The 16,599-nt window shown below is 44.5% G+C and overlaps 1 protein-coding gene and 1 pseudogene across 1 annotated transcript in view; both read left to right on the forward strand.

Moving 5' to 3' along the window:
• UACA (uveal autoantigen with coiled-coil domains and ankyrin repeats) overlaps window positions 1–16,599 on the forward strand; it is a 118,440-nt gene that overhangs the window by 37,045 nt on the left and 64,796 nt on the right. The window lies entirely within an intron of this gene.
• LOC129151209 (serine/threonine-protein phosphatase PP1-alpha catalytic subunit-like) lies at window positions 1,400–2,576 on the forward strand (annotated as a pseudogene).

Raw genomic sequence — 16,599 nt, forward strand, 5'->3', positions numbered from 1 at the left:
TACAAAAAGTATTATTTGAAAGCATGTTGAATATGTCAGCATTCTGTTAAAATCAATACAAAATATTTTAATTCCAATCATATAGTAAAATATAATTTTTATAGTAGTTGACTATAAAAATACAATAGTTCAAGCATATTATTAATATTGAAACTACTTATTACTCCATGCCAAATTTAATTTATTCTTCATATACAGCTACTTGACTGATATAAAATATAATGCGAAACATTCAAAATTATTTTTAATAATCATTAAATATTTTTAAAACATGAAGGTAATTTAATTAACCAGTTTATAAGTCTGGCAATTAATTTCCAAACCCCAAACCAAGGGTGTTTCTCATAAAAGTATCTATGAGTGCAATATTCATATTATTATCCCCAACATTTAATTCTAAAATCAGAGTACTCAAAATGACAAAAATGTCAAAACTAAAATATTTGTTATTTATCCCTTAAAAATCTGTTTTCTCTGATTATATAAAATCATAAATTTTTAGAAATTATCATTTAGAATGTGAAAATTTTTCATATTTACATACATGTGACATGTCAAGATTTAAGTTTATGTTCAAGAAATATTTGTGATGTGAAAAAGCAAGTCGGAGGACAGTTTATTAGTATAATGCTACTTCATTAGTGGAATGTTTTATAAAATTTATCCTTATCGATGATATGTTCTTATTGATTTGAGAGCGAGAGAGAGAAATTTCCATGTGAGAGAGCAACATTGATTGGTTGCCTCTGGTACATTCCCTACTAGGTCCCCTGACTGGGAATCAATCCTGCAACATTTTGGTGCATGGGATGACGCTCCAACCAATTGACTCACCCTGCCAGAACAGTGGAGAATTTTTTTTAATTGGAAAAATATACACCAAATGCTTCACCAAACTCTTAAAAATAATTTCCTAAGTGTAAGGGCTACAGAAATAGGGGGTTCTCCAACATTCCTGGACCATACTTTAAGAGTTGGATTTAGAAGATTGAGAGTGATGTCAATTTGCATTTTGAATAAACACACTCGCCAGGTCATTTTGCTTGATAACTTCTGTCTGAAGGGACCCTACCCTCAATAGAGCAGCTCCTCTTTGTTCTTTTCAAAGAAAAGTAATGACTTCTGCCCCACCTGCTTGGCTCAGTGATTGAGCTTCAACCCATGAACCAGGAGGTTGTGGTTGGATTCCAGGTCAGGGCACATGCCCGAGTTGCAGGCTCCATCCCCAGTATGGGTATTCAGGAGACGTATTCAGGAGACAGCTGATCAATGATTCACTCTCATCATTGATGTTTCTATCTTTCCCTCTCTGTAACCAATAAAAATACATTTAACAAAAAAGTAAAGTAATGACTTCTTTGAAGGAAAATGTTGAAATGAAAATGATTTGAAAACTATAATCTGAGATAACTGTCTGTATCAAGTAGAAGTTCTAGGACAGTTGGACAATTTTAAACATCAATACCAGAAGCACCAGGCCCGAAGGAGGCAGCGGAGGGCAGGAGGCAGGATCGACCAAAGCTGCTGGGCCAGAGCGGCAGAGCCGCCATGTCAGACAGCTCGAAGCTCAACATGGACTCTATCATCAGGCACCTGTTGGTAGTGCAGGGCTCAAAGCCTGGAAAGAATGTACAGATGACAGAGAATGAGATCTGTGGTCTGTGCCTTAAATCCCGGGAGATTTTATTGAACCAGCCCATTCTTCTGGAGCTGCAGGCACCCCTCAAGATCTGTAATGACATCCATGGCCAGTACTATGACCTGTGGCTGTTGAAATACAGGGGCTTCCCTCCAGAGAGCAACTACGTCTTCCTGGGGGACTATGTAGACCGGGGCAAGCAGTCGCTGGAGACCATCTGCCTGCTGCTGGCCTATAAGATCCAGTACCACGAGAACTTTCTGCTACGTGGAAACTGCGAGTGTGCCAGCATCAACCACATCTATGGCTTTTATTATGAGTGCAAGAGACGCTACAACATTAAACTGTGGAAACGTTCACCAACTGCTTCAGCTGTCTGCCCATAGCAGCCATCATGGACAAGAAGATCTCTGTCCAGACCTACAGTCCATGGAGCAGATTTAGCTCATCCCACGCGGCCCGCAGATGTGCCTGACGACACGCAGGGCTGCGGCAAAACAACCGTGGTATCCCCTTTACCTTAGGGGCTGAGGTGGTGGCTAAGTTCCTGCACAAGCATGACTTGGGCCTCATCTGCCAGGCACACCAGGTGGTAGAAGATGGCTATGAGTTCTTTGCCAAGCAGCAGCTGGTGACACTCTTCTCGGCTCCCAACTACTGTGGCGAGTTTGACAATGCAGGCATCGTGAGTGTGGACGAGATACTCATGTACTCCTTTCAGATCCTCAAGCCTGCAGACAAGAACAAGGGGAAGCCGAAACCGGTTTGGCTCAGTGGATAGAGCGTCAGCCTGCGGACTCAAGGGTCCCAGGTTCGATTCCGGTCAAGGGCATGTACCTTGGTTGTGGGCACATCCCCAGTAGGGGGTGTGCAAGAGGCAGCTGATCGATGTTTCTCTCTCATCGATGTTTCTAACTCTCTATCCCTCTCTCTTCCTCTCTGTAAAAAATCAATAAAATATATTAAAAAAAAAAAAAAGAACAAGGGGAAATATGGGCAGTTCGGTGGCCTGAACCCTGGTGGCTGGCCCATGACCCCACCCTATAACTCCACCAAAGCCAAAAAGCCTCTGCGTGCCCACCCTCTGCCCTAGATGATGGATTGTACAGAAATCACACAGCCATGGGGGTCACGCTGGCCTAGGCCTGTTTGTCACAGGGAACATGGAGCCTTGGTGTATTTTTCTTTTTTTTAATGAATCAATAGCAGTGTCCATTCCCCCAGGGCTTCCTCTGCATGTGCCTCAGTGGCTGCAAGCAGGATCCTGGGGCTGAGGCTGCAGCTCAGGGCAAAGCAGGGCCAGATTGTGGGTCTCCAGCCTTACTTGGCCTCAGGGCTGTCAGCTGGATCATGGGCAACCTATCTGGTCTCTTGAATAAAGGTCAAAGCTGGAAAAACACACACACACACACAACACACACACAAAAAAAAACACCCCACATCAATACCTTATGTATATTTGGTGGTTTTAAATTTTTGTTGTTGTTAATCCTCACAGAGGATATTTTATCCTTTGCTTTTTATTTATTACCAGAGGCCTGATGCACAAAGTTCATACAAGAGTAGGCCTTAGCAGCCGCGGACCACTGCCTGGATCTCTCCCTCACAGCCATGGAGGCTGCAGCCCCGGTTTAGTCCGGAAGGATGTCTTGAAGGACATCCGGTATTATTAGCATGTTACACTTGTATTATTATAGACTAGAGGCCTGGTGCACAAATTCGTGCATGGGTGGGGTCCCTCCACAGCAGTGCTAAAGATGTCCGACTGATGGCTCCTGGACTGCGAGAGGGTGCAGTCTGGGCTGAGGGACCCCTCCCCCCCGAGTGCACGAACATCATGCACCATGCCTCTAGGCCTATGTAATAATAGACAAATATTCAAATTGACCATACCTCTGACACGCCCACAAGCCACGCCCACCATCCAATCAGAGCGAGTATGCAAATTAACCCAAACCAAGATGGCTACAGCCACAGAGAGCAAGGTTTCCTAGGTAACAGAGGAAGCCAAGCTTTCCGCCTGCCCTGGCCAGGCCTAAGCCTCCACTCAAGCTACAAAGTTTCAATTATAGAAGGTAAACAAATTCAAACAAATGGCGGCAGAATGGAGCTTGAGAGAGCAGGCCAGGGTTGCCTCTGGCAACAGGGAAAGCAAAGCTTTCCGCACACCCTGGCCGGGCCCACCCGCTTAAGGCAACAGAGTTTCAATTATAACCCCAACACAAATGGCTGCCGGCCTCGGAGGGAGCCCCAGGCTTGGCTCCACTCCAGGCTACAAAGTTTCAATTGTAGAAGGAAAATAAATTCCAGATACCAGGGCCTCCTCTTGTGTTGCCAGGGGGCGTGGCTGGCCTGAAAACCACCACAGGCCCCTCGCTCAGGCCGCCCCACGCCCCAAGGGAACCCCCACCTGATCCGGGACGCCCTTCAGGGCAAACCAGCTGGCTCCCACCCCTGTACCAGGCCTCTATCCTATCTAATAAAAGAGTAATCTGCAGATTGATCATCACTGCAACACACAATATAGCTGCCCCATGTGGTCAAAGATCCTGCCCCCATGTGGACACAAGATGGCCACTACAAGATGGCCTGCAGGAGAGGGCAGTTGGGAGGCACCCGGCCTGCAAGGGAGGGCAGTTGAGAGGGACCAGGCCTGCAAGGGAGGGCAGTTGGAGGTGATCAACCCTGCAGGAAAGGGCTGTTAGGGGTGACCAGGCCAGCAGAGGAGGGAAGTTGGGGGCAAACAGGCTGGCAGTGGAGTGGTTAGGGGGTGATCAGGCTGGCAGGCAGAAGCGGTTAGGGGCAATCAGGAAGGCAGGCAGGCAAGCAGTTGGGAGCCAGCAGTCCTGGATTGTGAGAGGGATGTCTGACTGCCCGTTTAGGCCCGATCCCAGTGGATTGGGCCTAAACGGGCAGTCGGACATCCCTCGAGGGGTCCCAGATTGGAGAGGGTACAGGGTGGGCTGAGGGACAACCCCCCTCCGTGCACGAATTTCGTGCACCGGGCCTCTAGTAGATATATAAAATTAAAGCCATAGTGTTTTGATGACTTGGTGCCCCGATTATCTTCCTTGGACTGTTCCTGCATGGTCAGTGTCCGAATTCCTGAGATGCACCTCTGCTCTTGTTCAGGTACATTCATAGGTATTTCAGTTGTTTCCCCACTCTTGGTTCCTATTTCTTGATTAAATGATAATGTTTAGTCAGATCACAGCCCATCCACCTCATGAATGTGGTCGAATTTAATAGATCTATCACAAGAGGTTCTCCTTAAATTTGGAAGGACATGGTAAAAGTTGAAGGTTTTTCTTTTCAAACAGGGAGAAGGGATGTTTATCATTTGTTCGATACCAGCTTGCACAACCATTAGCAGCAAATCTTCCTTGTGGCAATTAAGATGACCTTGCTTTTGTTGCATTATTGACTGCTACCTTATCCTCAGGGACCAGGAGGTCTGTGTACATTTTTCTTGATCAAAAGGAGAGTGCTAAGATTAATTTATCCATATTCACTATGGAAGTGACCACATAGAATGTTAAATATTTACCATTCCTGGACTGGATGATCCCTCAAGGGCTTGTTTCTATTCTATATGCAATGTATTTTAAATTTTAATTTCCTTTAACAAAGGAAGAAATTAATTTTTAGGTTTTTTTATACAGTATACTGCAGCTTTTGGGAAAAACGAGTTACTGTTTTAGAGTCATAGGATTTGCTAAAAATCTATCAAATAAAGATAAAAATCTATTAAATACCCTATCAAATAAAGATTTGACTCAGAGATATTGTAAATCTTGTTGCTTTTTTGGTTTTGTAAATGAATAGAGGATATGTCATTGGGGCCAGAATATACTATATGTGGTACTTGGAAATACTATGTAAAAAACATGAACTCTTTAAGTTCATACTCTTTAAGCCAGGCGTCCTCAAACTACTGCCCGCGGGCCACATGCGAGTGTTTTTGCCGTTTTGTTTTTTTACTTCAAAATAATATATGTGCACTATGCATATGAATTTGTTCATAAGTTTTTTTAAACTATAGTCCGGCCCTCCAACGGTCAGAGGGACAGTGAACTGGCCCTCTGTTTAAAAAGTTTGAGGACCCCTGCTTTAAGCAATCATAGCTTTAAAATGCTTTGGTTTTAAATAGTGCTATTGCATACTTTCCAAGAAACCACAAAGCACATCTTTTAGCTCTACTAGTTTATTTACCACTGATCCTGGAAATGTAAATCTCTGTACAATAGTATGAAACACTCACTTTTAGACAAATTTTTAGTTGAATATTTGTTACAAAAACAAACCACACAAACATTAAAATTTAAATCAGGAGTGTGTAAATGACTATCATATTTAGGTTTCTATCTTCTTAAAGGTGTTTTTTGAAGGGAACAACTTTTTCAGTGAGTTCATGTGTTAAAGATGTTTCTGTGATTTTTAACCAGACTTTATGAACACCAGCTGGCCTGAGAAACAATACAAAGCAAAATATTTGTAATGCTATTTTACACTTATATGGCCACCTTTAATTGAAGTAGTCATGTTTAGAAATAATAATTCAATTTCAGTATTTGTTAATTTCTATTTGTTCAGTCACTCTCCAGATACTTAAGTACCTACTCCGTGCAGACAAGTGGCTGGATTGTGAGGATCCAGTGTACTCTCTGCTCTTGAGGAATTTGTAGACAGCCAAGTGGGGGAGACAGTATTACCATGCTAACACATTTAAAACTAAAGCTACACGTCTATGTAATAGCTGTGTGAAGGAGAGGTATACCAGAATATGTTGTGGAGAAGGACTGACTTGGTCTGGGAAATCAGAGAAAGTTTTCCTGAAAAAGTTGAGTTGAAATATTTAAAATGGACCTATTTGTTAAGTAGCATAAAAGAGGAATGGTGTTCCCCAGGCACACTGTGAGGGAACTTGGTACTTTTGAAGAACTTCACTATGAAAAAAGTTTGGAGGGTTTGAGGGAGGGTATCTGACTTCAAGACTACACTTCTGAGGTCAATAGGGGCCGGACTGTGAAGGATCTTAGAAGTCATATTAAAGATTTTGATCTTGAGAGCATTAGGAAGTTATTAAAAGAGTATAAGTACAGTAAGTTTATATTTTAAAAGTTAATCTATTTGAATTTGATAGCTGTATTATAATCCTTTTTTATTTATTTTTCTTTATTGATTAAGGTATTACATATGTGTCCTTATCCCTCCATTGTCTCCACCCCCCACTCATGCCCTCACCTCCCTGGTGTCTGTGTCCATTGGTTAGGCTTATATGTATGCATACAAGTCCTTTGGTTGATCTCTCCCTCTTCCCCCCACCTTCCCATACCTTCCCTCTGAAGTTTGATGGTCTGATTGATGCTTCTCTGACTCTGGATCTGTTTTTGTTCATCAGTTTATGTTGTTCATTATATTCCACAAATGAGTGAGTTCATGTGATATTTGTCTTTCTCTGACTGGCTTATTTCGCTTAGCATAATGCTGTCTAGTTCCATCCATGCTGTTGTAAATGGTAAGAATTCCTTCTTTTTTACAGTATAGTATTCCATTGTGTAGATGTACCACAGTTTTTAATCCACTCATCTGCTGATGGGCACTTAGGCTGTTTCCAAATCTTAGCTATGGTAAATTGTGCTGCTATGAACATAGGGTGCATATATCCTTTCTGATTGGTGATTCTGGTTTCTTGGGATATATTCCTAGAAGTGGGATCACTGGGTCAAATGGGAGTTCCATTTTTAACTTTTTGAGGAAACTCCATACTGTTCTCCACAGTGGCTGCACCAGTCTGCATTCCCACCAGCAGTGCACGAGGGTTCCTTTTTCTCCACATCCTTGCCAGCACTTGTCATTTGTTGATGATAGCCATTCTGACATGTGTAAGATGGTATCTCATTGTCGTTTTGATTTGCATCCCTCAGATGATTAGTGACTTTGAGCATCCTACCTTATAATAGAGAAACATGCAAATTGACCGCACCTCCGCTACGCCCACGATTGGGCCGGCAGGAGGCTGGGGGGCGGGACTCCAGGTGGCCTATCTGGCCGTTGAGAAGATCAAGATGGCGGCGCCCAGTACTCTTAGTTCTGGGGGTCCCTGAGGAGATCGGCAACCTGGGGGGCGTGGCCGGGCCCATCCAGCTGTTCCCGGGGGTCCCTGGGGCGATTGGCATCCCGGGGGGGTGGGGCCGGGCCCATCCAGCTGCTCCCGGGGGTCCCTGGGGCGATCGGCAACCCGGGGGGTCGTGGCCAGGCCCATCCAGCTGCTCCCGGGGGTCCCTGGGGCGTGGCCGGGCCCATCCAGCCACTCCCCGGGGTCCCTGGGGCGATAGGCACCCTGGGGGGTAGTGGCCGGGCCCATCCAGCCTCTCAGGGGTGCGGGGAGAGGTCCCTGGGGAGATCAGCAACCTAGGGGGGCGTGGCCGGGAGATCGGCAACCCTGGGGGCCTAGCCGGCCCATCCAGCAGCTCCCGGGTGTCCCTGGGGATATAGGCAACCTGCGGGGGCGTGGCCGGGCCCATCCAGCCTCTCTCAGGAGTCCCTGGGGAGATCGGCACCCCGGGGAGGGGAGGCGGGACTCACCCAGCTGTTCCCAGGGTCCCTGGGAACATTGCAGTAATGTGGTTGCTGAGACCCAGACCAGGCCTCTGGCCACAGATTCATAGCTTTGCAGAGACCTAGGGCAGGGATCTGCCTCATCTGCAGAGAGACAGAGGTTCTGCAGTGCCCCCAAGACGTGGGTGGGCCCAGCCAGGGATCAAGGGGCATGGAAGGACTCCTGGCAGAGGGGCAAGGACCCTCACCCCTGAGGCGGGGGTTGAGGGGTGGTGCCACCTCAGTGGAGGGGTGCTGCACTGCAGGGTACTGGACTGACTGACGTGATTCAGAGAAGCTCCCAGTGCTAACAGGCCACGCTCAGACAGCCTTCACACTTCAGAGGCAGTGACTCCTGCTCCTGCCTTCACCCAAAAGCAAGCTCACTACACCCTGCCCCATGGCAGAGCATGCCTAGGCAGTGAGTGGGAAGCCTTCCACCTGCTTCGGAGAAGGGGGGGGCAGTAAAGAATGGGGGGAGAGGAAAGAATGTGGAGCATCCTCAATGAAGAGGTGCTTGAGAAAGAGGCTCGGAAGCCTAACTGGAAGGTTTGTTCTGTTTGCTGGGCCGCTGCCCCTTAGGAAGCGCAAAGGGCATGGCTCTGAGGGCTTCCTGTGTGCTGAGTCAAGTTCCACAGCCAACTGGAATTGGCCTCAGTTTCCTGGTCTGTAAAATGGATGAAGCGTGTCCCAGTGCCTTCACTGAGCTTGGATGGCCAATTGAGATACTATATAAAGAAAATGAGGGAAGAAGTGAGAAAGAAAAGGAAGGACGAGCAACACAAAAGAAAGACTGAAAGGAACCTGTAAACCCATTGTCACTTAAATAGGGAATATAGTCAATAGTGTTGTAATGATGGTATGATGTCAGGTGGGTACTAGAAATATCAGGGAACACTTTGTAAAGTATATGATTGTCTAACCACTATTCTGTAACTAATATAAAACCTGAAACCAATACAAAATAATGTTGAATGTAAAGAAATGAAAATTGGAGTGAAATTTTTATAAATTTCAAAGTTTAACTAAAAGCTGTAAAGGAAGGAAGGGGAGAATAAAAAGTGTTTTTCATTTTGCCACTTCATTAAAAAGACAGTTGTCTTTATATGGTGCTTTTATACTTTTCTAAGTCATTATCTCATTTTAATTTCCGGGCAACTTAAAGACAAGATAATTGTTCCCTCCACTATTCAAAGAAAGGAAATCTTGGTGTCTGGTCCTAATGATTCAATCGTCAAGCCCTTATTGTAAAGCAGGGTTAGTAAAATTTTCTGTGCAGGGTCATATCTATACTAATAAAAGCCTTGGGGGTGATCAGGCCAGCAGGGGAGGGTATTTGGGGGCAATCAGGCCCGCAGAGGAGCAGTTAGGGGGCAATCAGGCCAGCAAGGAAGCAGTTAGGGGGCAATCAGGCAGGTAGGTGAGCGGTTAGGAGCCAGCAGTCCCGGACTGTGAGCGGGATGTCCAACTGCAGGTTTAGGCCCGATTCCACAGGGATCGGGCCTAAACCTGCAGTTGGACATCCCCCGAGGGGTCCCATATTAGAGAGGGTGCAAGCTGGGCTGAGGCACACCCTCCCCAGTGCACGAATTTCGTGCACCGGGCCTCTAGTGTTTTCATATGTCTCTTGGCCTTCCTTATGTCTTCTTTTGAAAAGTATCTATTTAGGTCTGTTGCCCATTTTTTGATTGGGTTGTTTATCTTTCTTTTGTTAAGTTGTATGAGTTCCCTATAAATGTTGGAGATTAAACCCTTATCGGTGATAATGTATTATAATTCTCTAGTAGTTATGCTATCTAACCACAACTCATCATCTTGATAGGGGTATGGTAGTAATAGCAGTAATAGTTAATTGCCATTTATTTTGCACTTACTCTGTATCAATACTTTGGAGCATACTTAAGTATAAGTATATTAACTCTAATTCTTATAATTCATGAGATAGTTGATATTAGCTTTATTTTGCAGATATGAAAACTGAAGCTCAGAAGGATTAAGTAATTTGACCAAGGTCCTTAGCAAATATAAGATCAAGCTGGGAATTCAATCCAGGTTTTCTCATGCAAATTCCTTGCTGGCTAATAGGAACTCACTAAAAAACTTTCCACTGTAAACTTTCTGACCAAATTGTACATTCAGACAGGTTCTTAAAGATGTTTTTAATGATAAATTAGTGCTTTCCCTGAATTTGATTTTTTCCAAACCAAATTGACTTTTGAAAAAGCTTCTCTTGGTTGCCAGCAGAGGGAGCCGGGAAGATTATTTTAATCAGCTTTGGAATTCTGCAAGTTGAGAATATTCATTCATAATCAGTTCTGTTGAACTCATATTAAGCATAATCGTTTAAATGAAATACAGTATGTATGGAGTATGTTATGTTGATATGAAGTAAATGTGTATTTAGTTATTGAAAAGAAATCTGAAAAGGCGCATAACAAAATAAAAAGTTATTAACTCTTTTTAAAAGAATATTTTTATTGATTTCAGAGACGAAGGGAGAGGGAGAGAGAGATGGGACATCAGTGATGAGAGAGAATCATTGATCAGCTGCCTCTTGCACGCCCTGCACTGGGGATCGAGCCCACAATCCAGGCATATGCCTTGATCAGGAATCGAATCCGTGACCTCCTAGTTGATAGGTCGACGCTCAACCACTGAGCCTTGCCAGCTGGGCTATTGTTAACTCTTACTGGTAGTTTTGCTAGGTTGTCTTTTTTTTTTTTTTAAAATATGAATCAGTTTTGTCTAATTTTTCTACTATTAATATTTATTATGTAATTAAAAATAACCCCTCTTTGTAGTTCACATGAGCAGTGTAAAAGCTATTAAATGGTTTATAAACTATTTTAAATGTTTTTTCTCTTAGTCTAAAATGCATCACCCACCATATAATGCATTATTAACTTGCTTGGGAAATCTTTTTCATATTGATAAGGTAAATTTAAGTCATCACTTATTTGAATCTTTAAAATTCTCAATTACTATAGTTGAAATTTAAGAAAATTTAAATAAAAAATACATTGTTTTACATTTTTGTTTGCAACAATAACAAGAATATTTTAGAGTATAAAAGAAAAATTCATTATGAATAATACATTTAATAGGATTCAGACTTAGAACTAAGTTCATGGTGTCAGCTTTTTCCTGCAACTATCTTGTAGAATTGATAAATAGTATAAAATTAAGTTATCACTTTAATAGAACAATCCTATCTAATAAAGAGGGAATATGCTAATTTACCATCACGCCCTCACAAAGATGGCAGCACCCACAGCCAATAAGGAGGGAATATGCTAATTGACTGACACACCCTCAAAGATGGCAGCACCCACAGCCACTAGATGGCGGCACCCAGTCCCCTCAGCCCCGCAGGGGCGGCAGGCATGCGGCACGGCCAGGCCTGCCCACTCTTCTGCGCACCTGCCTCCAGAGTCCCCCAGTCCCCTCAGCCCCCCAGCTGCCCAGGGCCAGCCTGAGGGATGACCAAACAACTGAACAAACAGGCTGCATGGGATGACCAGGCCGGCAGGGGGGTTAGTGAAGGACGACCAAATGACTGTAAAAGCAGGCTGCGTGGGGCGACCAGGCCAGCGGGGAGGGGGAGGTGACCAGTCTGGCAGGGGGGGCAGTTGGGGCGACCAGGCCAGCAGGGGGGGGGGGGTGACCAGTCTGGCAGGGGGGGGCAGTTGGGGCGACCAGGCCAGCAGGGGGGCTGTAGGGGGTGACCAGGCCAGCAAGGGAGCTAGTGATTGAACAGCAGGCTGTGTGGGGCATCCAGGCCGGCAGGGGAGTTAGTGTGGGACGACCAAACGACTGAACAGCAGGCTGTGTGGGGTGACCAGGCCGGTGCGGGGGGGGCCGTGAGGGGTGACCAGGCTTGCAGGGGGAGCAGTTGGGGGCGACCAGGCAAGCAGGGGGGGCATTTGACCAGGTTGGCGGGGGGGGGCATAAGAGGCAACCAGGCTAGTGGGTGGGGCAGTTGGGGGTGATTAGGCTGGTAGGGGGGCAGTGAGGGGTGACTAGGCCGGAGAGGGGGGCAGTTGGGGGCGACCAGGCTGGCAGAGGAGGGCAGTTAGGGGCAACCAGGCCAGCAGAGGGGGGTAGTTGGGGGCAACCAGGCCAGTGGTGGGGGCAGTTAGGGGTGACCAGGCAGGCAGGCAGGTGAGCGATTAGGAGCCAGCGGTTCAGGATTGTGAGGGGGATCCCGGATTGGAGAGGATGAAGGCTGGGCAGATGGGACCTGCCCCCCCCCCACCCCCGTGCACAAATTTTGTGCACTGGGCCTCTAGTTACTAAATAATCTGTACTTTTGTTGACATCATAATATAGAAAAAATTGAAGTTAATAATTAGATAGTCTTGAATTTGAATTTTACTCGGTCACTTGGTAACTACTTAATGTTGGCAAGTTACTGAACTTCTCTAGGTTTCTTCCTTTTTATATGGAAAATGAAGATTGTAATAAAAGTCTCTTTTTTGATTATAGTTGAGGACTATGTGAAGTTTGTATGAAGTGTTTTTTATTATTATAATTATTATTGCTGTTATTATTTTAATCCTCACCTGAGGTCATGCTTAGAGAGAAGGAGGGGGGGAGAGAGAGAGAGGGAAGGAGAGAGGCCTGGGATCACACCTAAACCAGCAGTGGGACATCCCTCTCACAATCCTGGACCGTTGGCTCCTAACCGCTCACCTGCCTGCCTGCCTGATCATCCCTAACTGCCTCCCTGCCAGCCTGATCACCCATAACCACCTCTGTCTGTCGGCATGATCACCCCTCACTGCCCCCGCTGCCGGCCTGGTCACCCCACGCAGCCTGCTGCTCGGTCCTTTGGTCGCCCCTCACTAACTCCCCTTCCGGCCTGGTTGCCCCACGCAGCCTGCTGCTTGGTTGTTTGGTCGCCCCTCACTAACCCCCTGTCGGCCTGGTTGCCCTATGCAGCCTATTCAGTCGTCTGTTCGGTTGCGATGGTCACTTAGGCTTTTAAATGAATAGATGGCCAGGTTTGTGTAAACCTCTTCTAAGGATGGGGGTGGTAAATAGTGAAAAATAACATAATATACCACAATCTGACATTTTGATCACAATTATTGACTTTTTCCCCTTCTGTATACAAAATTTATTTATCCTTTTCTCACGGAAACTACCTCAAGAATTTCAATCACAGGGTTGAAGTCTAGAACCTCATTAGAATTTCTACATTTATGCATGTAGATTGTCTTGATCCAAAGACAAGTTATCTTATACCTTCCATCTCTACAGCCTACAGGAATGGAACAGGGATAGGATACCCACAGTAAATGTGCCTGTTAAAAAGGGGAAGAATGGAGGTGCCTGGTGCTTCTAAAAACCTGCTGGGTGAATGTAATGAGGGCTCCTTTTCTTGGCACCAGAGGGATGTTCATTGAAGAGGCCCTGGTTTTACTCCTGTGTGTAGCTCCCCAGTCCATTGTTGTCCATGGCTCTTGGCTGTATCCTCCATGGGATGTTTCCTTTAATATATCATCTTGGTCCATAGTTGAATAGAGTGTTGGAGGATATGCCCTTCTTGGCTGGGGAATGAGGTAAGGGTTGAGCAGCTTTCCCAGCCTGCTTCTTGCCTGTAGAAATCAGGCCAAGAATGATCAAGAAGAGACCAGATCCTTAGCTTAGGCTAGGAGTGGTTTTGGAAGTTGTCTTTTTATCTATTTGATATGAGTCAGATCCACTTGCTAATAATTATATTCTCAATTCTTTGAGGTGTGTATTTTTCTCTAGTCTTCTATACAGTTATCTTGAGTTATTGGGCCTCTGTATGACGACATCCTTAGTCTTTTCCTGTGGGGAATTCCCCTCCAAGTCATTTTGTTTAACCGGAAAGTGCTTACTGGGTGAAAGGAAAACACTTGTTTCCTTTGCTCACTATTCACCGAATACTTTTGTACTCCAAGTGTGTGTGAGTTTTTCCATACCAAGTAATTTTCTGTGGGCATCAGCTGGGTGTCCTACAATTTAACTCAGTTCTGACACTTAACTACCCAGAATTAGCTCCGACCCCATGGGTTAAGCCAGGGCTCAGCCCCACAATACTGTCTCTCACCTACTTCAGACACCAGTCATAAGTCTAGTCTTTTCTCCAAGTTATCTAATTTTTTACACATGACTAATAGTTTTGTTTACTACTATGTTATGTGGTTTATCAATTTTCTGATCTCCAATAATGGTTTCTTTGCTGTCTGCCACCTGGTTTCAAATCTTACATCACAAAATGTTTTTGTTTTTGGAGAGGGTGGGTGCTAATAGAGCCTCCACAGTTAATGTACCAATAACCGCAGTGTTCAGTTTTGTTGTAGTAATTGCCTCCAAATTTCAGTGGCTTCTCAAAATAACAAAGTTTTATTTCCTACTAGCTTTTTGTTGTAGACTGTGGTCAGCTCTGTAGAAACAGCCTGTGGCTCCCCTCCAGAACCAAGGCTGAAGGAACAGCCCTTATATGATGTATGCCAGTCTCTTGACAAAGTACTGAAGCAAGAATTCAAATTGGCCCAAATTCAGATTGCTGCTTCAAATTTTTGCTTAGATGTGATGTATAGGACATCTGTTCACAGTCTGTTGGCCAAAACATATCAAAAGGGTGATCCCAAATTTGGTAACATAGAGATGTCCATTCTTTCCCTATGAAATATACTTACACAAGTCACATGTTTATATATGGATATCTATATCTGTATCTATCTATCTATCTGTCTGTCTATCTATCTATCTATCTATCTATCTATCTATCTATCTATCTAGATATATAGTCATCATCTTGCAAGGAAGCAAGGGAATGAATAATCCTATATAATAAAAGGCTAATATGCAAATTGACTGAATGGCGGAACGACCAGTCGCTATGATGCATACTGACCACCAGGGGGCAGATGCTCAATACAGGAGCTGCCCCCTGGTGGTCAGTGCACTCCCACAGGGCGAGCGACGCTTAGCCAGAAGCCTGGCTCACGACTGGTGAGTGAAGCGGCAGCTGCAGAAGCCTCTCGCGCCTCTGCGGCAGCACTAAGGACCCCTCGGGGGATGTCCACCTGCCTGTGAACGGGCCTAAGCCGGCAGTCAGACATTCCCCAAGGGGGCACAGCCGGGCTGAGTGACCCCCCTCTTCCAGTGCACGAATGTTGTGCACCAGGCCTCTAGTATCAAATAATAATACAGTCTACTGCAACTTTCTCACATAGTTTTGGATGATGCATGAAAAATCAAGAGTATATCCTTTTTTAAATTTAAGGGCATATTACATTAAAGTATATATTAATAGATCTATATATCTCCACTTTTGAGAGAGATATTTACAGGAATTGGCTTACATATTGTGGGGTCTGGAAAACCTGACATTTGTAAGGCAAATTATTGTTACAGTCACGAGGCAGAATCGTTTCTTCTTTGGGAAACTTCAGTTTTTGCTCTTAAAGTCTTCAAGTGATTGGATGAGGCTATTCATTTTATCAGGGGTAATCTCCTTTATTTAAAGTCATCTGATTTTAGATGTTAATCATATCTACAAAATACCTTCATAGCAACATCTAAACTTGTTTGACTAAACAACTGGGCACCATAGCCAAGCCAAGTTGACACATAAATTTTACCATCACCTATACATAGTGTTATTTTGCAGATAGTAGACTATGAATACAGAGAATACTTTTAAAAAATATATAGATGTCAAATTGTTTGGTGTGAATTCTTTTTTTAAAATCTCCTTTATTGATTTTTTAGAGAGAGAAAGGGAGAGAGAGAGAGAGATAGAAACATCAATGAGAGAGAAACATCATTGATTGGCTGCCTCCTGCATGCCCCCTACTGGGGATCGAGCCCGAAACCTGGGCATGTGTCCCGACCAGGAATCAAACCAATGACCTCTTGGTTCCTGGATTGACACTCAACCACCGACTGGGTGAGAGTACTTTCTAATACATCTCATACTAGGGCAGCAGATTAGCTTGATCACAGATAATAAACGGTGTGTTTTGGCTGAAGATAATTGAGCACCTAAAACAAGGGTTGGCAAACTATGGCCCATTGCCTGTTTTTGTAAATAAAACTGTATTGGAACAGAGCCTTGCTTATTCTTTACATAGGGTTTATGGCTGTTTTCATCCTACAATGGCAGAGTAGTAACAAGACCAAATTGCTGACCCATGGTCAGAGTTGAGTAGTTAAAACAGAGACCATATGACCTGTGAATCCTAAAATGTTTACTGTCTAACACTTTATAGAAAATGTTTGCCAACCCTTAGAGAATACATAGAAAAGGCGCTGTGGTTCTTGCTCTGTAATGGTGCTACTTTAGTGTTTCCATTCAATATGAATGTATACTCATTAAACAT

This window comes from Eptesicus fuscus, chromosome 2 (genome assembly GCF_027574615.1).
Source record: "Eptesicus fuscus isolate TK198812 chromosome 2, DD_ASM_mEF_20220401, whole genome shotgun sequence".
Classification (NCBI taxonomy): Eukaryota; Metazoa; Chordata; class Mammalia; order Chiroptera; family Vespertilionidae; genus Eptesicus; species Eptesicus fuscus.